The sequence below is a fragment of the Dermacentor andersoni genome, chromosome 11, assembly GCF_023375885.2.
Source record: "Dermacentor andersoni chromosome 11, qqDerAnde1_hic_scaffold, whole genome shotgun sequence".
Taxonomy (NCBI): Eukaryota; Metazoa; Arthropoda; class Arachnida; order Ixodida; family Ixodidae; genus Dermacentor; species Dermacentor andersoni.
Genome location: NC_092824.1, coordinates 16,888,004 through 16,911,862, shown reverse-complemented (window position 1 = coordinate 16,911,862; position 23,859 = coordinate 16,888,004). Strand labels below are relative to the sequence as shown.

The window sequence follows — 23,859 nt, the reverse complement described above, 5'->3', positions numbered from 1 at the left end:
AGGCTTTAGAACGTTGTACCATGTCTTTTGTTTTTCTCCTTTAAGGAAAGTTGGAGTAATTTACAGAGGCTGAGAACCAATTTTCATGGTATTCATTTTTTAGTGCAGTGGAAGGCTTACCGGTTATAGTGTCTAATCACAAAGTGGTAACGCGGAGAACGCCGCGGCACATTTCTTATCAGATTTTTTTTTCTCTGCGGTTAGGATTGTAAGAGTTGGAGTCGGACATGAAATAAATGGTAGCTGGCCCATGCCCTCGTCCAACTCATCCACGCTGAGGACGTTGTTGAAGGGAGGGACTTGTTCTCACGAGAACAAGGAATATGGGATTTATTTACAATATCTACAAGGCGGGTGGAGAACGTTACCGTAGCAAGTATGCGACGCCCCCTCGGACATAATCTTGGTTCGCCCGCCAAGCTCGGCGGCCTGCTATAGCTCGGCAGGCAACACTGGTCACCCGCACCACAATAAACACCGACGAGCACGGCAGCTCGCTGGGTCAGTAATCATTCAGCACCACCACGCTGCGGAGGTGCCAGAAGGTGCCAGAAGCCCTCCCTAGTTCACGACCCGGGGTGGATCGTGACACTGGCGACGAGGATGAGATCCTCGTGACACTGGCGACGAGTACCTGCGGAGAGTCCCACGCCGTCGCGAGCGGCGAAACATGCGAGGCCAAACAGCGGGACATTTTCCTGGCCAGCTGCGGGACCCGCGTCTTCAGCCTCTTGCTCGACCTTCTCAAGCTAGCCACGCCGCACGTTAAGACGCTGGGTGAGCTGCTTGCCATACTGCGCTCGCATTTTAACCCAGCACCGTCCACACTAATGGAGCGTTTCCGCTTCAACAACCGGAGCCGCCGGGAAGGAGAGACCATCGGGCAATTCGTTGCTGCGCTACGAGGGTTAGCGAGTGCCTGCGCCTTCGGGGACCAACTGGACTCGCTGCTCCGGGACCGTTTCGTCTGTGGAATCAACTACCCCGCCATGCAGACGCGACTCCTGGAGCTTCCCGACCCGTCGCTAGACGACGCCGTGAAGGCAGCGCTGGCAATGGAAGCTGTCGCCAAGGACGCCAGCGAGATTTCCCGTGCGTCTGGCTCACCGTCGGCGGAAGCAGTGGTCAACAAGTTCGCGACAAAGGGCAGTACCTGCGGTCGCTGTGGTGGTGCCCACTCCCCTTCACAGTGCCAGTTCTCTCAAGCACAATGCTTTACGTGCGGGAAAACTGGACACCTGGCACGTGTGGGAGGGGAGGAGTGGGAGGACGACCAGCAAGCAGCAGCCGAAGTGGGAGGACGAACAGCAAGCAGCAGCCTGATTCAAGCCCAAGTACAACACAAGCCCGTGGCCAGGGTAGCCGTCGCAAGGGTACGCGGCGGAGGCATGCGGCAGCAAGCTCAAATTCTTCCGCGGCCAGGCTCCACGTCGTGGCCGAGGACACGCCGATTTTCGACATGTGGCACACAGGCTTTGTACAATCGTCTGTGCCGCCATACATGCTGACCGTCGAAATCTGCGGGCACCCCATTTCCATGGAACTGGACACGGGGTCAGCGTGTCTGTAATGGCCGGGAAGCTCTTCAAGCGGACTTTCCCCGGCGTGTCCGTCGAGGCTTCGGGCGTGATGCTGCACAGCTACTCCGGGCAACTCTCCCAGGTCCAGGGTAAACACAGGTCAGCGTTCGCTTTGGCGACAGGGAGGCAACCCTTCCCCTTTACTTAACGAAGGGGTCGTCGCCGACGCTGCTGGGCCGAAACTAGATTCATGCATTGGGCGTTCGTCTGCCACAGTACCAGCAAGCCAGCCTGCATGTGGTGCAAGACGTCCCCAGGCTCCTGACCCAGTTCAAGTCCCTGTTCCAGCCAGGGGTGGGCACATTTGCCGGCACGACGGCTGGCATCTATGTACCTGAGGGAGCCCGGCCACGTTTCTTCAAGCGTCGCCCACTGCCGTACGCCCGGAAGGACGGGGTTACCCAGGAGCTGCAACGGTTGCAGCGAGAGGGCATCCTGGTGCCCGTAAAGACATCTGAATGGGCCACTCCCATCGTGCCAGTCCTCAAGCGAGATGGCAGTGTCAGAATCTGCGAGGATTTCAAAGTTACCATCAACCCCGTCGCTACCGTCGAGAAGTACCCGCTGCCCCGGATTGAAGATCTCCGGTCAGCATTGTCCGGTGGACAGAAGTTTACCAAGCTCGACCTCAGAGATGCTTACCAGCAGCTGGTGCGCCAGGATGCCTCCCGGAAGTATGTCACTATATCTACAACTTTGGGACTCTTTCAGTACACGCGCTTACCGTTTGGCGTGGCCTCAGCCCCAGCCATATTCCAGAGGGAGATGGACAACCTCTTCAGGGGCATGAGGCACGTGGCGGTGTACTTGGACGACATCGTGGTTACTGGCAGCGACGACGGGGACCACCTGCAAAACCTGCACAACGTCTTGGCACGAATACAGGACGCCGGCCTCAAGCTCAAGCTGGAAAAGTGTGTTTTCCTAGCCCACAGCGTTGAGTACTTGGGACATATCATTTCCCAGGCAGGCCTAGCCCCGGCTCCCCGCAAAGTTGATGCGGTGCACAAGGCACCTAGCCCCAAGACAAGAAGGAGCTTCAGAGCTACCTGGGCCTCATCAACTTCTACAGGAGTTTTCTGCCGAACCTGTCGCAGCATCTACAGCCGCTCCATCTTCTGCTTCGAGATGGTCAACAATGGGTCTGGAGGAAGGAGCAGGACCAGGCCTTCCAGTGCAGCAAGGAGCTAATCACCAAGGCTCCAGTGTTGGTGCATTTCGATCCTGCTAAGCCTGTTGTCCTTACCGTAGATGCGTCGCCGTACGGTGTGGGAGCCGTCCTGGCACACCGGGACAAAGATGGCCAGGAACACCCTGTGTCGTTTGCTTCCCGACGGCTTCATGCTGCAGAACAACGTTACAGCCAGCTGGACAAGGAAGGTTTGGCCCTCATGTTCGGTGTCGAACGCTTCCACCAGTACCTGTGGGGCCGGAAGTTCGAGGCGGTCACGGACCACAAGCCGCTGTTGGGGCTGCTGGGGCCTGACAAGGCAGTTCCTGTGCAGGCATCGCCTCGAGTGGTACGCTGGGCCTTGAGGCTGGCAGCTTACAGCTACCAGCTGGTTTACCGTCCGCGAAAGGACCTGGGACCTGCTGATGCCCTGAGCCGCCTGCCCCTGCCAGAGTTGCCTGATGCTGTTCCAGAACCTGCTGAAGTGTTCATGCTGGAACACGCGTACCCGGAGGTGCTCTCCAGATCTGCGGTAACTCAAGCGACCAGCCGGGACCCAGTCCTGTCTCAGGTGGTCAAGGCGGTGTCCCGTGAAGAGGAATTGGTGCAGCAGGCCTATAGCCACAAGGCCGCTGAGCTGAGCTTGCAGCAGGGCGGCCTACTGTGGGGTTCGAGGGTGGTGATCCCACAAAGTCTCCGGTCCAGGGTTCTGCAGTTGCTGCACGCGGGTCATCCAGGGATAGAAAAGACTAAGATGGTGGCCCGGTCCCATGTTTGGTGGCCTGGCCTGGACCAAGACATCGCGCATTTGGTGCAGAGCTGCCAAATCTGCCAGGAGAATCAGCGAGCCTCGCTTCGTGTGGAAATCACTCCCTGGCCGTTCCCATAGAGACCCTGGTCCAGCCTACATGTGGATCTTGGGGGACCCTTCAAGGGCCATTACTTCCTGGTGGTGGTGGACGCCTTTTCAAAGTGGGTGGAGGTTATACCCGTCACCACCCCATCAGCAGGCGCGACCATTGCAGCGCTACGACAGGTCTTCGCCGCCCAGGGGTTGCCAGATGTCATCGTGTCCGACAATGGTCCTGCTTTCGCCAGCGCAGAGTACCTGGCCTGGCTGACGAGAAACGGAATCCGCCGGATGATGGTTCCACCGTACCACCCTGCTTCAAATGGTGCAGCCGAGCGGGTGGTGCGAACCATCAAAGACAAGCTCAAGAAGAGCCAGACTGGGGATTTCCGGACACAGATTGCCCGGATACTATTCCAGTACCGGACCACACCTCACGATGTCACTGGCCGTGCCCCCTGTGAGCTCCTGCTGGGTCGGATGGTCAAGACACCCTTGCACGTCTTGCATCCGGACCTCCGATCCACAGTGCTTTTGAAGCAGATGAAGCAGAAGCTGGCTGCTGACCAAGGATGCCGTCCCGGGCCTTTGCCAGAGTCGGGAGCTCCAGTTTTCGCCAGGAACTTCCGTCCTGGCCCACCCTGGTCTGCCGGACAGGTGGTGTCTCCTGCCAGCGCCTCATCGCTGCTCGTCCGCATGCCAGACGGGGCCATGTGGCATAGACACGCCCACCATGTCAGACCTCGCCTCGGGACCTGGCCAGCACCCTCGACTGCCACTGAGTTCCAGCCTGCAGGAGGACTAGCGGCAGCACCAGTCGCTTCCAGTGGAGTACCACCTACCTCGGAGGCGGCAACCGTAGCCAGTGGTGCGGCACCCGTGGGACCGGTGTCAAGCCCGGCACCACTCGCAAGGCCGACCACTACGGACCCCCCGGATGGAGCAAGGCTGGCTCAGGCAGCACCCGGCGTTGCCACACCCGACCCGTCATCACTGGTGCCCATGCGGAGTACTCGACGGCAGAGGCCACCAGACCGTTACTCGCCTGGGTAGCAGGCACCGTCGACCCAGCTAGGGTAGACGCAGAGCCTCATAGTGTGAACTTGGACGTTTGTTTGATGAGTTTGACTTGAACTTGGACATTTGTTTTTTATTTAACAAACAAACTGGGGGTAAGGGGTTGTAGCAAGTATGTGACGCCCCCTCGGACATAATCTTGGTTCGCCCGCCAAGCTCGGCGGCCTGCTATAGCTCGGCAGGCAACACTGGTCACCCGCACCACAATAAACACCGACGAGCACGGCAGCTCGCCGGGTCAGTAATCATTCAGCACCACCACGCTGCGGAGCCTCCGGCTATCGGAGGGTGCCAGAAGCCCTCCCTTGTTCACGACCCGGGGTGGATCGTGACAGTTACATTTCATCAGTCTAGCATGACTGAAAGAGAATGCACCAAAGCTGACGTAACCAGCTGCTTAAAAACACTCTGTTCTTCCTAGATCCCTAGGCCAGGGAAAACCACCGTTCAACCATCGACCAATGGGAGCGTTCAAAGTCATCGTAGTCGGGCCGCCTTTGAGGAGGAGGGTTCGCACAATCACTTCCGTACTTTGGTTTCACTGAACACACCGAGTTGAGATGGTTCTCGTGGACAGATGTCTTGACCCGAGCAGGCGCCTCTTGATCCCAGAGCTGATCCCGCAGTCAGTAGCCGCCGCGTCTCTCCATTGACTGTGACAACTTCAGGGGCCCGTGAGAAAGCACCGCAAAAGATCCTTTTCCAGGAGTTCTCTTGCTCCAAGCACACCGGGAAGGCGACAGCGAATCAACTAACAATACTGAGCCCGCCGAACATGGCTAGAGATGCCAGCGCCGTTCGGCTGTTGAGGCGGCTCATTGTTGTCTTTACAAAGCGTGTCATCGCAGCGGGCTGGGAAGGGTTCAGAGGTCGCTTCTCCGAAGATCACCAGCCCCCGCACGCTGATCGTAACAGCTCCTCCATGGCCCAGAAAATCTCGACTGGCCAGTGCTTTTAACCACTGGGCAGGAAGAGAATGGCTGGTGGCAAGGAGGGGGGATGCCTTGGCTTCCAGCGACCATCTGTGAAATGTTGACACCGCCTCAAAACATCCAACAAGGATGGCAACTGCAAAGCGAACCCCACAACATGACTCTGCGCCGAGATGACGTATCTTGGATCTCAGTTGAGACCCGCTAGGCTTCCCAGAAAGTAAAAGTGCAGAACCAACAAATGCTCCATTTCGCTACGCGAATTTTCGAAGGAATTTCGTGCTGACAAATTCAACAATCACGGATGGAGCAAAGCTAAATGAGAGGGGACCTTCTTGGCTTAACAAAAAACAATACCAAGCCGAAATTTTCGGCGCTATTCCTAAATTTAGAATTCAAATTAGCCTGCTCAAACCATCCACATTGCTATGCGAGTTTCCCTTCTTATATCTAAAGGAGAAGTTGTACTCTTGGAGAGTGAGGCTCCATCGGAGCAAGCGGCATTTTTTGTCAGACTTGATTGAGCCACGTCAGAGGACAGTAGTCGGTCTCGAAGATGAAGCTCATTGCGTACACGTATCACGACAACTTCTGGGCTGTCCAAACTAAACAAGCACATTCCTTCTCTGAAGCGCTGCAGGCTTCTTCTCTTACAGTTAGTTTAGGGCTGACATAGAGGATAGGATGTTCCTCATTATCGTCGCGGACCTAAGTACCACGGCCAAACTCCTGTCGCTTGCGTTGCACTGAACTATGAATTACTTTGTGTATTCTGGAGCGCGAAACACAGGATGAGAAACCAATAGCGTTTTGAAACCTTGTAAAGCGTTCTCTTTGTTCTTATCCCAGTGCACGCCACTAGGTATTCTCTTTTGGAGGGCGTCTGTTAAAGGACTTGCTATTTGCGAGTAAATCGGAATGTACCGTTGATAGTACCCCACAAATCCCAAAAATGAACGAATTTCTGTTTTCGTGTGCGTCTGTGAAAAATCTCTAGTCGTAGCTAGTTTTAGCTCGGCTGGCCATATCGTGCCCTGGCCGACAACATGGTCCAGATAAGTAACCTGCGAACAGCCATTTCTACGCTTTTTCGCCTTCATCGTTAGGCCAGCGTCCCTCAACCGTGAGAATACCTGTTTGAGGTGCGATACATGCTGTTTCCAGCTGTCCGAAAAAAATGCTACATCATAAAGATATGCCAAGGTGACCTCCTGCAAGTCCTTTAGGATAATATCCATTAACTTAGAGAAGCTGAACGACACCTTTTTGAGCCCGAAGCTGCGGGCGAGAGGATGAAAAAAAAAAATGCCTACAGGGGAGATAAATGCTTCATAGTGGATGGCACTTTCTTGAAGGGGAACTTGCCAGTATCCCCGCACAAGATCTATTGTTGAAATGTATTTAGCAGCTCTAACATTTTCCATTCGTTCCTCAATGTTGGGTATTGGGTAGAGCTAATCCTTAGTGATGGCATTTAACTTCCTGTAAGCAACACACGGACGAGGGTCCTTATTAGTGTTTCTACAAGTATTAGCGGTGACGTGTAGTGACTCTGCGGCCTCAATAACTCCCAACTCTAGCATGCGCTGTATCTCTGCCTCCATAATTACTCTCTGGTGTGGAGACACCCTCTAAGGCTTTGATCTGACGGGTTCGGTTGATGTCAGGTCTATTTGATGTGTATTTCCCTAACAGGTATCTTACCTCATCTAGCTGCTCGAGTTTAAGAGCGTGCGAGCTTACCGAATGTTTTACCACTTCTTCCAGGCTGATTTCAGAGTTGGAGGTCACCTTATACTCATTAAACTGGACAGTAGTGTCATCCTGCTCCTTGAGGGTAATGTTGACGACTCCGCTCCACTGCACGTACGGCTTCATTAAATTGCAGTGGTATATCCTCACCTCCTTCCTGCGACCGGCACTTTCAGAGCATAGTTAGTATGGGAAAGCTTGTAGAACCCTTTAACGGATCCGTCCCAGTGCACGTCAAGTTTGTTCTTTCTTGAAGGTTTGAGGATCATTACCTTGTCTCTGGTGTTAAATGTACGAAGCCTCGCATTCTTGTCGTAATAGAGCTTGTCGTTCTTTTGAGCTACTCCCATGTTCTTTTTGACTAGTTGTTGGGTTGCACTTAACCGTTCCAGCAGATTTAGCACGTATTCTACCACTGTTGGACTCTCTCCTATTTCCTTCCACATCTCTCTTAACATTCTTAGGGGAGAACGGAGTGTCCTCCCATGCAGTAGTTCTGCTGGAGAGAACCCTATAGCCTCATGAGGAACCATTCGCAAAGCAAACAAAGTGGCCAGAAGACCATTCTCCCACTCCTCCTTGTGCTCGTAACAGAGCACCCGCAAAACCCGCTTAAGCCCTGAATGCCACCTCTCTACACTATATGAATGAGGGTGAGAGACGGAACTGTGTATCAACTTTACCCCGCACTTTTGTAAGAATGTGCAAGTCAGAGAGCTGGTGAATACTGACCCTTGCTCCGCCTGAATTTCGGCTGGAAACCCAACTCGTACGAATACTGACAAAAGCGTGTCTTCTACATCGATGGAGCTGAGCTCTTTCAGAGGGATTGCCTCCGGAAACATTGGTGCCGGACACAGCATGGTAAACAAGTACATGTAACCCGACTTTGTATTTGGTAGAGTCCCTACCGTGTCTATCGCAAGTCGTCTGAAAAATTCTGAAATTCAGGGCACTACCTTTAGTGGAGCTTTCCAGGTTTCTCCTGGTTTACCCGAGCGCTAGCAGGCATCGCATGATCTTACAAAATTTTCTACGTCTTTGAAGCAGCCAGGCCAGTAGTATTCCGTAAGAAATCTTTCATTCAGTTTGTTTATGCACAGGTGGCCAGACCACCCATTTCCATGACAGAGACTCAAAATATACTCCCTGTACATAGTAGGTACGACTAACTAATCTTGAATCCTGCTCTTTCTGTTTCTGTAGTGCCCATACAACAATCCTCTTCTCTCCTGTATCGTCACGTTGCGCCTAGCAATGCCTTCGTTGGCTGTGTGATGCAGTTTAGCTAAGCGGTCATCATTCTTTTGCTTGGCTGCCAGTGACCATCTGTCCACACGTAAGAGCCGATCAAAGTTCTTTGAGGCCGGTGATAGTAACGACCCTGTCTCGCTTGCGATTGTGTCAGCTGGCTCTTGCTGCAGGCGTTAACTTGGACACCGTAGTGATACGCTGTGATTGAGCTGGTCAACTGCTAGGGTTTCCTGAACCGTATTTTTCCGTCCCTCGAGCCTAGCTCGGATTCGGTTAATGAAGTTACCTCTTTTGCTACTTCAGCTGGAGCAGCTTTTGCATTTTCAGCCGAAGCGACGTGATTTTACGAGCTTGGTCTCGCGTCAGCGCCTGTACTACGCCCTCTCCCTATTTAAGCCCTTTGTCTCGCAGTAACTGATCCGACCGATTCCAAATATGTGAGGGTACTGCAGCGACAAGAATTTGGAAACTGCCGCCTCGGTCACGAGCTCCCCGAATGGTCCACTGATTTTGATTTTGGCCATGGGTAGACACGCGCTGTGTTCTTCTACAACCTGTTTGATCCATGCTTCTTCTGTAGTGAAGTCATCTACCGTCACGCAGGACGGATGGACAATGTCCATAGTGGCGACACTGTCTCGTAGCACCCGGCATGGTTTGCCATTAACTTGCAGGTTGTGAAGATATGGGCTTAAAGGTTACACATTCTCGTCTTTTTCATCCACGTAGGAGAAAACTACGCTAGGCTTCCTGCAGTTTGCAGCGATATGTCCGAGTTTGTGGCACTTACAGCAGCGGATCTGTCTAGAAGATGCGAACTTTCTTTTCTGCTCATTTCATACGGTTTCCCCGTTTGACTTCTCCTCGCTCTTTTCTGAGGGCTTTTCCTCCACGTCTACACGCTCCGGTCGTCTAGTCTACGAACCCTTTTTGAACGGAAATGGTTTCCGCGGTCCATTTCAACCGTCCCAATTTCCGTCCTCGGCATTCACCTTTCTACGCGCCGCACAGTCTTCGGATAATTCAGCCGCCATTTCCACAGCGTTTACACTTCCTCTGTCTTGCACCCACAGCTTCACAGATTGGGGGAGGCTTTTGTAGAACTGCTCTAGACACATGCATTCAATAATCATGTCTCTGCTCTCGTACGCTTCCGCGCTTTTCCACAACTCGACTAGGTTGGCCTTTTACAGTATGCAAATTCATAATACTCCTCTCTATTCTTCTTGCCCGCGCTTCTGAACTTTTGCCGAAAACCTTCGGCTGAAAGGCGGTACTTCTTCAAAACACTAGCCCTAATTTTCACATAATTATATGCATCTTGTGCAGTGAGTCTGGTGATCACTTCTGCAGCCTCACACGACAACATAGAGAGCGACCGCTGTGGCCATATACTCGGGCCGAAGTTCGTCTTCTCGCATATCATTTCAAAATTTTCTAGGAACAAGCCTATGACGTTCTCGACCTCAAATGGCTTTAGCCAGTCCATGCGGTATGATTCTGCCTCATTTGATCGTCTCAGAGCCCTTTCAATGACTTGAGACTACTGCAAACTTTTTCTTTCACGGTCAAGTTCCATTTTTCTTAACTCGCGTTCCTCTCTGTCCCGTTCTTCCCTCTGTCTTTTCCACTTCTCTCTTTTTCGAAGAAGTGTTAACCAATTTCAATGTACTCGTCACTGGCCTGTTCGAAAATTAGCTTCGGTAATTTCCCATTTTAGCTTTCCTTGTGTACCTCAAGGTTCAGTTCCTCACCAACAATCAACAATTCGTCCCTGAGCAGTGTCCTTACCTCCATGATTGCTGCTTAACTGCCTTGATCCTGGTCGCTAAACATAACTAGGTAGCACAAGCTAGCTAACAATCAACAATCCAGCTTGCCTACTGTTGTAAACTGAACAACCACAAAATGAAGCCTAGATAGTCAAAGTAACAACCAAGCACTCACCACATACACAGTACCCCGTCGCAATGTTCGTCTCACCGCTTCCAGCCAGTTGTAAGAGTTGGGGTCGGGCGTGAAATAAATGGTAGCTGGCCCATGCCGTCGTCCGACTCATGCACGCTGAGGAAGTTGTTGAAGGGAGGGACTTCTCATCGAGAACGAGGAATATGGGATTTAGTTACAATATCTACACGAAGTGGGGAACGTTACATTTTATCTGTCTAGCATGACTCAAAGAAAAACCCCAAGCAGCCGTAAACGGCTGCTTAAAAACACTCTGTCCTCCCTAGATCCCTAGGTGAGGGAAAACTGCCATTCAACCTTCGCCAATGGGAGCGTCGGAAGTCATCGCAGCTGACCCGCTTTTGAGAAGGGAGGTTTCACACGCTCACTTCCGCACTTACGTTTCACTGAACACAACGAGGTGAGAGGGCTTTCCTAGACAGAGGTCTTGACCCGAGCAGGTGCCTGTTGATCCCTGAGCTGATCCCGCAGTCAGTAGCCGCCGGGTCTGTCCATTGACTGTGACGACTTCTGGGGCCGTGAGAAAGTACCGCAAAACATCCTTTTCCAGGAGTTCTCTTGCTCCAAGCAAACCGTGAAGTTGACAGTGAATCAACTAACAATACTCGCCCCACCGAACCTGGCTAGACATGCCGGCACCGGTGGGCAGTTGAGGCGGCACATTGTTGTCTTTACAAAGCGAGTCGTCGCAGAGGGCTTGGTAAGGTTTGGAGGTCGCTTCTCCCAAGATCACCAGCCCCCGCCGGACGATCGTAACAGGATGTAGTCCTTCACAGGAAGCATACTGAAAACGGTGACAGGTGACTGCGATAGCGATTATACGCTGGCATTGGTGGGAGGCAGACCACAAGTGCGGCCGTAGCTGTGCGAAATCATTATTTTGTTTATAAAGCCCATAGGCGTATCTGCGGGGAGTTAAGGGGGCCACTTACCCTGCTCCCCCACTGTAAGACGTTTTGGGGATGGGAAAATTATGTCATTTGCCCTCGCCCCAATCATTGTCATTATCAGCCTGGCTACGCCCACTGCAGGACAAAGGCCTCTCCCGTAGTTCTCCAACTACCCCGGTCATGTGCTAATTGTGGCCATGTTGTCTCTGCAAACTTCTAAGTCTCATCCGCCCACTTAACTTTGTGCCACCCCCTGCTACGCTTCCCTTCTCATGGAATCCAGTCCGTAACGCTTAATCACCATCGGTTATCTTCCCTCCTCATTACATGCGCTGCCCTGCTCTTCCCCCTCCCCATAGATGAAGCTAACTTTTCTTGCTTAGTAAAGTGACCACATAAGTTACTCTTTACTATGAATATCCCTGCTTCTACAACGACGATTCTTTTTTCTGACTTCTCGGGAAGCCCTGTAGGAGACGACGGGCGGGATTCGCCGTACATTGTTGCGTTGCGGATAGCGGCTGGCACTGGGCAGTTCCTGTCCAAGCTAACAAACTGTTAGCTTGCGCAATTTGCATTATGCCAGTATTTTTTTACTGCTATATCCGTATTCTAAAACACAATTTCCCCCTTACATCTAATCTATGGGTGAGGGGGAGGTCCGCATAAAGTATTATGATCAGCCGAGCCAAACGACAGGTGTTACGGCTTGAAATCATGGGATTATCAAATGCTGGAACAATTTAAACTCTGTCCGTTGCTGCGTTGCAGTCTCAGTATCTTATCACTATTAACAAATCTAATCAAACCTCTTACAAGTATAAATGTCGAAATTCGCTGCCTCATCCCGACTTATCGTAAATAAGCTCGTGAAAATGTCCTTGGTTGACGTCGCAGAGCCATTTCAGCAGCAATAGAACACTGACTTGAATTTTTTCGGAAACATGTGTCACTACGGACTGGCGATTTCATTTTCAGGTTGTTTATAAATAAGAGCTACTCTATTGCTTGTTTCCCGGCAGGAGCAAATGTTTCGTATTTTGAAAAAAAAAAAGAAAAACCGGGGCAACTTTCTGCTGATGTTTACCGAAAATTGGTACAGGTTGCTTATGTACTCTAAAAAAGTACTGACCGGTTGCTTATTGCCAATTTTTACGTGTTTTACACGGCATTTAGTAGTTTTCCTCCGGTATCCTCCGTAAAATCTGCGGAGCACGGTTTTTGTATTTATTCGACGTACGAAGCAACGTTCTGAGTGACGAACGATATATATTTATTCTATGTAGTTTCATTACAGCTTTTGTAGAAAAATACTAATTGAAGCGTTTCAATGTTTCATACTGCCGCTAATCTAGATGTTTCCTAGACTCCTAAAACAACGCACGGGATACGTACGGGAAACTCTGCTAAAATATTAAAATTTTAAGCGCAGTGTGTTGCGAAACTTTCCTGCTTTAAATGCAAGTGCCGCAGATAATTTCTAAGCCCTTGCTTTTCATGTATTTTCGTGAAATACCTTCAGTCATGAATTACGATCGACTGCAGGTAAGCATGTGCAATTTACGTAATTTTGTCCCAAGGCACTAGATACTCCATATAGAAAGCAAGTCGAGGTAGCAGAATGACTCTGGGCCTTTTATGGTGACCCATCATAGTTACTTAGTAATTAAGTATTCATTTGTTGCACAGTCAGTCATGCTACGTTTCTTCATTAAATATATTGAATCACACGCTAGAATTATATGCAGAGGTTAATTACTAGGCAGAAACGTTACAACAATGAAAGAAATCTTTCGTGACTACTTCTGCGAGGGACGCGGATGGAGCAGCAGGTGGTGAAAGGAATGTAATGTCCAAGGCGAAAGACGGTGCACGACCGTACGTGAGAAGAAGAGGCTAATTAGTTGTGCGTTGGACGGCAGTATTACAGGCAAAAATCACGAAAGGTAGACTGGCGACGCAGTTTGTGTGATCGGGTCGAACATACGTAGACATGATGTTGGACAAAATTAAACTAAAACGCTGTGTAAGACGATTTGTTTTCAGATGGTACGTGATGTTGTCTTGTGAACGGTATCAGAGGCCTGGAGGGCTTCACGAAGCGCATGCGAAAGGAACGTCTTGCCACGGTTACTCAGCAAGGCACGAGGTCAGTAGAAAGAAGAAAATCAACTTAGGCAACTGACTGTACCGGGCTACTGGGCGTAAGCTTGGACGTTTGGCTAGATGGGGATGTGTAGGCCGAAGGTCAAGCATGGGCGCTTGGCGACAGCGCAGAGCGCGACAGAGCATCGACATCATGATGTTGCTTGCCGGACCTATGCATCACAGTGGAGTCACATTCCTGCAAGCGCAGTACCCAACGGCTGGGCATCCAGACATGTTTTTTTAGGGACGACAACCAACAGAGAGCACAGTGGTCGGTCACAACTGTAAGATTGCGGCCTTAGAGATAGGGTCCAAATTTTTTTATCGACCACACGATGGCGAGGCCTTCCTGTTCCGTTATGGTGCATTTGCGCTCGGCAGGAGAATGACTACGACTTACATAAAACACGACTTCCTTTTCAGACTTCTGATTACACTGCAGCAGGACGGCGCCAATTCCATGCCCACTTACTTCAGTGTGTAGAATAGTAAAGGTGATTGCATCGAAATGACGGACCATTGGCCCTAATTCGAAACGTCGCCTGAGGGTCAGCAAGGGGGCTTCACAGTTGTCCGACGACACAAAGGACACGCTCGAAGTCCGAAGTTAGTTAAAAGGAGCGGTGATAGTGGTGAAGTCATCCACAAAGCGGCGGAAACAAGACGCTAGGTCCGGAAAGTTGCGGAGGTCTTCAAGTATGCTTGGTGGCGTAAATTGCAACACTGCTGCGATCTTATTGGAATCAGGCTAAATGCCATGTTTACTAACAACCTGGCCCATTACTTTAATGTCTCGGCTTGCAAATCGACACTTTTAGTATTCAGTTGGAGACCAGCCTTTGCTAGACACGTGGGAACTTCGTCAAGACGTTGTAGATGCTAGGAAAACCTCGTTGAGAAGATGAAAATGTCGTCCGAAAAACAAAAGTAGGTCTTCCTTTTTGAGCCACGGAGTAATTCATCTATCATACGTTCAAACGTAGTTGCCATATCTCGTAGTCCAAAAGACATCACGTTAAACTCTAAAAGGCCATCAGGTGTAGCAAACGCAGTCTTTACCAGGCTCATGCATCGGAAGCTTACAATATCTGGACTGCAAGTTGAGGCTCGAAGAATACTCGGCACCTCGTAAGGTGTCCAAAGCGCCGTTGATAAAAGGCATTGGATTAACATGCTTACGGACATTTTGTTTAGCACACTATAATTGATGAAAATGCACAGAATGATTCTTTCTTTAACAAGCAAAAAAAAGAAGACCAAGGGCTTGCTGAAAGCCTTATAATGTTGAATGTGAGCATGTCGCTCACTTTTTCTCCATAAGCTTTCCTTCCGAAGATGGTACATGACACGGGCGACGACGAATGATGCGAGAGCCGTCTGTTACAATTCGATGAGTGGTTAGGGTTGGTTAGGTTAGGGTAAGCCTCGCAATGGAACGTCAAAGCAAGCGTTAAGCATCACTGAAACGGTGAGGAGGGCATAATTCTTGGCCGAAATCTGCACTCAAGGTGGCCTCAATATCATCAGAGTAGCCCCCTGCGGGCGTACAATGCGTGAAGGACGAAGTAGGCGAAACAGTGACGACACATATTGGCGCTACGTTGGCAAGGTTGTCGACAGGAGACCATTCCTGTAGTACTAGTGGCTGAGGAGTCGTGTTAAAGGCGCTGAGGCGGGCATAGCGGCACGAGAACCGGAGCAAGCAAGAGCCGATGGCGAGTTCTCGAAAAATCTAGCGCCGAGAAGCCATTGTCACGTAATAGTGACTCTCAAGAAACACAGCAGCAAAACTGCCAATAGTGTTACCAACTTTTCACTGGACGAACATGTGCCCACAAAAACAAGCTAGACACAAAGCACAACGATAGCGACGAACTCAGTCGGCGATCGCCGAACATCTGACCAGCGGGTCAATCGCGTTAGCTTTTATACAAGATTCATCCGATGTTCCAGGGTAACTGTTGGTGACGTGTGTTCCAGAAAGTAATACACAATTCGTGTCATGTATACATGCAATCGATTCACGTAAACTCTGTTCACAACCGAGAGCGGATAGAACCAATGATAACATTCAAGAAACTTGCGATACATATGATGACTTCAGGATACAGGTGCGTCCTGCGCTGAGCGATAACCTTTCATAAACGGGAACAATCGGATAAAGAAAAACAAGTAAACGTGTCAGTATAACCAATGCGTCTTCGTCGATGATGGCTGTTGACATGAGGGTGAGAAAAAGTTCTTCTTCTTGTGGTATAACAAAATCCGCTGCTGGAATGAGTGTGAGACACCGAAAACCAAAAACGAAGGTTGATTTTTTTAGACAGGCATTTTCCGTCCCCCCCCCCCACCTCACACAGAACTTTCGCTGAAAACTGACAGTCTGGACACCCTTAGCCTGTCCTTATCCGAACACATCCTCACGCCATTGGCAACATGTCTTCAGGCCGCTGTCGTCGTCATACCATCGTCGTCACAAAGGTGTCGTCATCTCATAGTCATCATGCCGTGGTGGTCACATCGTCGTCGACATGATATTGCTGTCATTGCGTCGTCATCGTGTGTAGTCGTGGTCATATCGTCGTGATTGTTTCATGGTATTAATTTTGTTGTAGTGATTCTCGTGGTGATTCTCGTGGTGTCATGCCTTCTCCTCACGCTTTCATCGTCCTTCTAGCGTCGTCATACAGCCGTCTTCTTGCCGTGGTGGTCATTCCATTGTCATTCCTTCGTCATCGTGACAGGGATGTGCACGATCGTGACCCAGTAGTTCATGTTTATCGAGGCGTTTCTTAGTGAAAATGTGTCCAACTGGGTCGTGCGGTCTCTGCTTTCAATTGGTCGCTAAGGAAGAATAGCATTATTCGTTAACGCCAATGAAATCTTCGCCGAAACATATTGCCACAGTGTGTGAGGTCACAAGATCTTTAAACTAGAAGTAGCTTCCATTAGGCTTTCCCTTGTGCCAACAAATGCCATATATCATCTTAATTATTCATTTGGTTTTAATGTGTATTAGCGGCGCAGCCTTGTGTCCTCAGCTTTTCCTTCTTTCTAAAAGAGCCGCGACACTCATCCGTAATTTTCTGATGTATTTGACGCAGATTAGCTTTAAATGTCCACTTTGAAGTAATAACTGCTCAAACAGGTTTAGCTCACTGGATTTATCTTTGTTTGGGGGGAAGGGGGGTGTTAAGGCAAGCAAATCGAATCTTATTGAAGCATTTCAATCCACATGTCCACTTTCATAGTCACGTAACTTAAAATTAGGTGGATATTACAGCACTAGCTGTTGAAGTGCGTAAGTGCGTTTCCAGCGGCATTGGTCGTATTATCCTATAGGTTGTCTTCTTTGCTTTAGAACGCTAATGTTGCTGCAATACCTTCGTATTGATCATAATCATACTGTCAGCACGCCAACATTACAGTTGAACGTCTGAAAGGGATGGAAAAATCAGGGATCAGCCAATAGACAAGCTGGACGTTCACCTCCGAAAGATTACTTGTCCCAGTGACCCATGAGGTCTTTCTCTTTTAATTTCATGTTAATTATTACAGCTAAAAATTATATGCACTACGCGAACCATACCGCCTTCTTTTTTCTCAGTTTCAACAACTTTTATGAAGATAACTTGCTGCAGATATCACTATTCCACTTATACAAGTGAATTTCTGGGAGAGGTGAAGGGCGCTTTCAGGAGAAATCGCAGTGTCATTTACTAATAAAAAGTTTCACTAATTAAATTTTTTGTTTTTCACTGCTAGTGGAAATGTAAGAAATGAAACTAAGATAGTCGTAACCAATCGGGTTAGATTCCGCGAGAAACACTATTTTCTAGACATCCGTCTCCAAAATCGTCTAAAGAATGTAATGGCGTCGTAACTAATATCGTTTTAAACTGACAGGGATATGCTCTTAGGAAGCGGTGAACTCTAACAGTGATATATTTCATAGCACAGTTCCAGGACACATATGTTAAAAGGCGTGCTATCCTTCGGGTTTCTGCTAAGAAATGACGTCACTACGGCTCGGGTTTAAGGTTTTTATTTCTACAAACAAGTAGTCATTCAGTCCTACGACACTTAGTAGAGCATGCATACGTTAAAAGAAGACAGACCAGAGGTCGTGCAGGGAAATCCATTCACTTGCACAGCTGCTAGCCCTTCCGATCCTGTATTCAGCATGGCCATATGCACAGGATATCAAACCTGCCCGCTTTATTGCTGCTGTAGATGACGTTGGACACAGTGGGTGAGCATACCTTGCACTGTTTGCCTATCCACGTGCCACTATTAGCTGCATCTCGCGCATGGGGCCGTATCTCGGCCCTCGTTGATCCAACACCTGCACTGCCAGACGTGGTTCCTCCACTGAGCACGTACTATCCCAATAGTCTCAACAAGAACAACAAAATTGTGCCGCACCGCGTGTATTTAATTGACTGCAACTTAATGGGTTGCGCAAACAGAGAACCAATTAGTTTGTATAGCTGCCCCTGCAACACACTCGGACACTACTTGAATGAACGCGCTTGTACGCGCTCGTTATGGGCCCCTACTGAGTGGCGCTTTGCCGAGTGCCCAAAAAGGGATAAATTGCCATGAACATATTGTTGATGATTTGCGTGCTCGCTCATAAAACCAATCGAGGCCTTTCTATTCACATGCCATACAAAATTCTGATTCACGTCCTACACATGATTTCTTTTTCTCCAAGCAAGTGAACTTAGCCTAAGGCAAAACCGTTGGAGCTATTTATTCGGGTGCAGTTGGATGACACAGTCACTACCTCTTCGCAGAATAAGAAGCACAAAACCAAAATAAACGTTCAGCAAACTTAAATATTAGATATCCTGAAAGCACTCATGAGGCACGACACGTTCAAAAGCCGTTGCAAGCGTGGCACAACCGCTAAGTTTAAAAAACAAATGTCAGTGATACAATTTCCACGCTGGCGTCCTGCATGGTCAAAAACACGACGAGTTTCGACAGTGGCCACCGTCCAGCCCTAACTAAAACAGACTGATATCACGATAGAATACGCAAGCGCGACTGAACGAGGACGTAGAAGGAAGCAGACACACATATTACACATATAAGATACATTTATTAGAACATATAATTATTACATTATTGCATCACAAAAGTCCCAGCAGAGCTTCTGAGTTCAAAATCTATGCACTATTTCACGTCCAGGCATTCATTTCACATCAAAGCGTTAAGACGGACATTTCTATCAATCTGTGTCCGAATCATTTCCGCTTCACGCGTCATGCTTGGCTGTGCAGCGGACGAAGCCTTCGGACTACACGTACACAAGTTTTTTTCACGCGATCTCCTGCGAGTCTTTTGCGTATCTTTGTGTGCACACTTCTAAACCCGGACCAGTTCCTTTCCTGTGCCACTGAATAAGGGGGCACCTGCAGTACGCGACAAGCGAGGGATGGCGAGGGTTGGTTGAAGCAAACGCCTTCGTGAATGGATGGATTGGAGCAGGTTAGGGCACCGTCGTGTCGCAGTCACATTGAATCAATATTGCAGCCGATTCGGAGCAAATTTCTCAGTTTCGATCAAGCATAGTCGCTGCTACACGGTTCAGCAAATCGAATCGAGTTGGTGTAGCCAACGATTTAGCTCACTCGGCATGACGGTGATGACGACAGCCTTTAAAAGAAAATTCTTTAGATACGTCGAAAGAAGTCGCATTACAAGAGAAGAATTCCGCGGGGAGCTCTGTTTTAAAGGCGTAAGCATTTCTATGTCGACCCAACGAGAATACTGTCTGACACCTAAGACAAATGCAATGGCTCATGCTCCCCTAAACAGTGGCTCGTTCACCGTAAGCAATCGCTCATAACCACGTAAGCAAGAAAAAGACGTAACAGGCATGCTCTGTCGGTGTTTTCTTTCATGACATTTGTTTGTGGGCTGACATTCCCAAATTACCGTGGAATAACACTGCAAAGCATTTAATACAAAGTTTGAGCAGCTTTAATGAGAGAAGAACTTTAGTGCGGTGTAGAATAATGTTTCGCTCATGGGAGGTCGACGCCCGACGCCGACACGGGATTTTCTGCGACACGAGGCCTTTAACGCCTTTGCGTTAGAATGCAATGGCTCATACGCACGTATGCGCTCAGAAAAGTGAGGCATGCATTCATTGATATCACCCATACAAAACACATAACAGCATACGTTTCAATGCAGAACAAGCTGAAAACAAGCACCTGAACCATCAATAAAGCATTGCATACCCCATCAGCTTTGCAATGATGGTTTTGAAACAGCTTCGCTGTATATCCAGGTTGATAATGACCGACAAGAGTAGATAGGGGTCGGATCCTGGTCGATAAGCTCCATAACGACCGATGAGGGTTGATAAGGGTTTATACTAGTGAGATAAAGTTTCATAACATTGATAATCACACCGGGCTGCGTGGATATGAGCAAGTTGCAAAATGATTACGCATACTTAGACAACTCCCAGGGGGGTTTCTGCGCGAAAATTCTTTTCGATTTTATCCTGGTTGAAAAAAACGGAGGAGGAGGAGGAGGAGGAGGAATAAACTTTATTTGTGCACAGCAGATTTCAGACCTAGGCCTCTACCTAAATGACGGCCTCGAGCCCTTGGGCCCTGGCGGCATCTTCGGCCAGCTGGATTGCCTTGAGTTGGTCTTCCGGTGCACAGCTGAGCAACGCGGTCTCCCACTGCTCTCTGGTCTTAATTATATTATTCTGTATGGGTGTACGAGGACAAGCCCAAACCATATGTTTTAGGCCCGCCCTTTCTTCACAGAATCTACATCTATCCGTGTAAAGGTCCGGGTAGTAGCGGTGGTAGGCCACCGGGTTCGGATATGTATCTGTTTGTAAGAGGCGCCATGCCGTCGCTTGCCGTCTATTTAACGAGGAGTGCGCCGAGGGGAAATGGGCCCTTCCCAATTTATAGTGTTTGGTGATCTCGTTAAAGCTGGTCATCCGGTCTCTCTCCGTTCCCAGTATTTGTTGCGTGTCACCTGCTCGGCCTGTCAGTTCTCGAGCCAGGTTGAGCGCTATTTCGTTCCCGGGAAGGGAGGAGTGTGCGGGTGCCCGTATAATGTGAATGTCGTGGTCTTCAAGAAAGTTGTTTAAAATTCTCAGTGCTTCCGGCGAGATTCTTCCTTTTGCATAGTTCTTGACGACTGTCTTGCAGTCGCTTACTACGATGTTAGCTTCCGTGGAGGCTATTGCCAGTGCTAAGGCAGCTTCCTCCGCCACCTCTGTTTGCCATGTTTTTAGCGTCCCACTAACTCTGCAGTCACCCTCTAGACTCGTAGCAACTATCGACATACTCTGTCCATTTGCATACTCCGCCACGTCCACATAGACCACGTCCCTGGCACTACGGAATCTTTTGTGGAGAGCTCTCGCTCGTGCGTTTCGTCCATCTTGATGAAACTCCGGGTGCATGTTTCTGGGGATGGGGAGTATTCATAGATGTTCCCTTATTTTTGTTGGGATGTCTCTCCGCACTCCGTGCTGCGCTTCGTAGGTTATTCCGATGTCATCTAAGATGTGTCTCCCCGTCGAACTCTGTGTAAGCCTTTCATACTGCGCTACTCTCTGGGCCTCAATAAGTTCGTCGAATGTGTTGTGCACGCCGAGCGCCAAGAATTTCTCGTTTGTCGTATTTGCCGGAAGTCCCAAGGCTTGCTTATACGCCCTTCTAATAATGCAGTCTATCTTGGCTTTCTCCGCAGCGTAGAGCTTGAGCTAAGGAACCACATATACAATACGGCTGATTACGAATGTTTCTATTATTCGGATGAGATTGTGCTCTTTCATGCCATAGTGCCTGTTGGATATCCGTTTTATTAGTCTGATTGTTTGTTGAACACTATTGTCAAGTAGTCTAATGGTTTCTCCGTTATGGCCGTTTTCGGATATGCGGAGTCCCAGTATTCTCAGGCTCTCCACTATCGGTATCGTGGTGCCTTCTACAGTGACCCCGGCATGTGGGCCTATAGAGCAGAAGTTCTGATTTTTGCGAGGAGCATCTCAGTCCCTTGTCTTTGATGTAGTCTTCCACCGTGTTTACTGCTGTTTGAAGTATCTGTTCCACGTGCCCATCGCTTCCACCCGCCACCCAAAGGGTGATGTCGTCCGCGTAGAGGCTGTGTCCGAGTCCTTTTATCTTTTCGAGTCTCGCAGGAAGACCGATCATTGCCACGTTGAATAGAAAGGGAGATAGGACTGAACCCTGCGCGGTACCCCTATTACCTAGCTTGAGCGCGTCCGATTTGGACTCTCCAATTGAAATCTTTGCGGTACGATCTGTCAAGAAGTCTTTGATGTACGCGTATGTTTTACGTCCTACATCCAGCTTTTGGAGATCTTGTAGTATGACCTTGTGCGTGACGGTGTCCAAGGCCTTAGTTATATCGAGACCTAGTATTGCCTTAGTGTCTAGACTTTTCTCACCCGCATCTATGATCTGATGTTTTAGTTTGAGCATAATATCCTGCGTCGATAACTTTGGTCGAAATCCAACCATGGTATGTGGGTAAAGTCCTCGATCATCCATGTATCTCGTGAGACGTGTGAGAACCACATGTTCCATGAGTTTACCGACGCAGGATGTCAGTGATATGGGCCATAAGTTCGTCAGTTGTGGTTTCTTTCCAGGCTTTGGTATAAAAATGATTTGGGCTGATTTCCATTGACATGGAACGCTGCCTTGCTTCCAGCAGTTATTCATGTAGTCCGTCAGAGCTCGGATGGATACATCGTCGAGGTTCCTGAGTGTTTTGTTGCTTATCCCATCAGGTCCTGGTGCAGATTTCGAGTTGAGCATGGTAAGTTCATATCTGACTTCTGCCTCCATAATAGGGGTATCAAGATCAGGATTCTCGTTACCTAGGTAATCCGGAAGTAGTTCTCTATCCGCATCTCGAACGTACATCTTTTGGAGCTCTCCAAAGAGCTCTTCTTCTGTACCGTTGTAGCTGTGTATAACCTTCTGTAGATTGTGTCTTTGTATGATTTTTTTACTTCCGGGGTCCAAGAGGCATCGGAGAATGTTCCAAGTCTTGGACATTCCTATCTGCCTTTCCATCAAGTCGCACGTGGCTTCCCACTTCTGTTGGGTTAACCTATTTGCATATATCTCGATTTCCTTGTTTAATTCCACAATTCTCTTCCTTAAGTTCCGATTATGTTTTTGCTTTTTCCATCTTTTCAGCATGCTACCTTTCGCTTCCAACATGTGTAATAATCTTCTATCCATCTCCTCTATACCTGCCTCCTCTGGAACAGTTTTGGTAGCTCGTTTATTGTTTTCTTGCAGTTTCTCTGCCCATTTCTCAATGTCCGTTATAGTGACACGTGTACTTATATTTAACGGGTGACCACGCTTCGCCGCCTAACAAATGTTATCACACAGCGCGGGACGCGTCTGCATGTATCCGAAGTTTCTGGATAGTTATCGATGCTTCTATCCGCTGTCTGTTGTCGCCAAACCTTGTGTTATCTGATTTCATCGCGTGACTCGAATGTTGTAGAACTTTGTGGAAGGCATGCGGGTCCCAACGATTAGTCTGGAACATTCGATGACTGCTCTATAAAAGCCGACGCACTTGACCCGCTGATCAGATTTACGACGATCGCCGACTGTGTTCGCCGCTCTCGTTGTGCTATAAGTGTAGCCTGTTTTGTGGGCACAGGTTCGCCCAATAAAAGTTTGTTTTGTCGTTCACAGTATTGCTACTGTGTCATTCAACGTCACCACCACGTGACAATAGTGTCTTCCGCATCATCTTGTCGGATCCTTTTTCCCTGAAATTTTGATGTTTCTTTTGTCAACCCCTTACATCGATACATCTGTACGGTGCCTGGAAAGGAATGCATGGGCTGATACCGGAGAGTGCAATACCGAGCCGACCCGTGGCGGAGGTGAAGCAGGCTTCAAGCACTCCGCCAACTTCCGAAAATAATTTTAATACCTCGGGTCCTAATAGTCCCACATAAATTCGACGTTGTACGAGAAACAATGTATATATATATATATATATATATATATATATATATATATATATATATATATATATATATATATATATATATATATATATATATATAAAGTTAGCCTTTATGCGCTTTATATGTTTTGCATCCAGTTTGACAAATACTGAGAGGGGGAAAGAGCGTGCCGACGGCGCCTGGGCACGTAGCCTGCGCTTCTGTGGTTATAAGGTCACG

General features: G+C 48.9%; 1 pseudogene; it reads right to left on the bottom strand.

Annotated features, from left to right (window-relative positions):
* Positions 1-23,501: 23,501 nt before the first annotated feature.
* On the bottom strand, positions 23,502-23,682 carry LOC126518394 (U2 spliceosomal RNA; annotated as a pseudogene).
* Between the last annotated feature and the right edge of the window lie 177 nt (positions 23,683-23,859).